We start from the raw sequence: 1,338 nt of genomic DNA, 5'->3' as shown, positions 1-1,338 counted from the left end.
AGTCTCTCTTTTTTCTTTTTTTTTTTTTTCTTCTTTTACATTTTATTAGGGACTCCAACAACTCTTACCACAATCCATACATATACATACATCAATTGTACAAAGCACACCCATACACTCCCTGTCCCAATCACTCTCAAGGCATTTGCTCTTCAGTCTCTCTTTTTTCTTGGGTAAAAGAGCCAGGTAGACCTGAGCTCTGTCCTCATTGTCTGCACTGCCATCATGCCAGCCTACATCATCATCTACTTCCAGTTCAAGGCGCTGCAAAGCCAAGCACATGCTGCTACCTGACCAGCGTCAGAGCACAAAGGAGCAGGTGGTGACCAAGGATATCTGGATGCAGGGACAGAGCAAGTCATCCCACCACTATGGGCAGCTTCCCAAGTTCCAGGACGGAGACCTCAGTTTACTGTACCAATCCAATGCCATCCTAGGCCACCTGAACTACTCCCTGTGACTGACTCTCTGGGAAGGTCCTTTGAATGCGGCTCCAGGCAACGCTGGCGGACGTAGTGAATGACGGCATGGAGGGCCTTCGGTGAAGTGTGGCAACCCAATCTATACCAACTATGACACCTGCAAGGACAATTATGTGAATGTACTTCCCAGGCACCTGAAGCCCTTCACACCCAGCTGTCCCAGAAGAAAGGGATCTCCCTGGCCACTACAACCTGGTGGACCTGCTCCTGGTCCACCAGATAGGACTCCAGGCTGCCTGGATGCCTTCCCCTGCTACTTACTTACTTGGCACAGCTCAGTGCCCCACCCAAGCTCAAGGGCTTCTTAGCCTCTGAGCACATCAACCTCCCCATCAACCGCAAAGGGAAGCAATGAGGACTATGGGACCTTTGGTGGGGCTCGTGGCGGCTACCTGTCTCCCTTCCTGACCCGCCCATCATCCACAGCTGTCAGGATGATTCCCCTGTGTAGTGACCTTATAGGACCAGGCAGGACTGCTCCATAGGGTTTCTTAGGCTGTAATTCTTTACAGAAACAGACTGCCTCATTTTTCTGCCATGGAGCAGCTGGTGGGTTGGAACCATCGACTTTCCAGATTAGCAGCTGAGTGCTTAAACTGCAGCACCACTGAGGCTCCCCAGACCTTTCCTGGAACCAATAAAAGCTGTCAGAGGGAAAAATCAAAGAAGTAGGTAAAAATCACTTTAATATATTTTATGAAACCCATATTTTAGGGAACCCATTATATCTAAATATTGTCATTTCAGCTTGGAACTATTGTAAAAATAAGTAAGGATAGCTTTTTACCTTTTTTTAAATGATTTTGTGTGCATTTTTCATGTACATCCCACCTTGGTCAAGACTAGCCACATTTCA

The 1,338-nt window shown here is 47.7% G+C and overlaps 1 pseudogene; it reads left to right on the top strand.

The window, feature by feature from the left end:
* Nucleotides 1-225: 225 nt before the first annotated feature.
* On the top strand, nt 226-837 carry LOC142441091 (glutathione S-transferase P pseudogene; annotated as a pseudogene).
* The last annotated feature ends 501 nt before the right edge of the window (nt 838-1,338 follow it).

This window comes from Tenrec ecaudatus, chromosome 2 (assembly GCF_050624435.1).
Source record: "Tenrec ecaudatus isolate mTenEca1 chromosome 2, mTenEca1.hap1, whole genome shotgun sequence".
NCBI lineage: Eukaryota > Metazoa > Chordata > Mammalia > Afrosoricida > Tenrecidae > Tenrec > Tenrec ecaudatus.
This window is presented reverse-complemented; position numbering and strand designations above follow the sequence as displayed.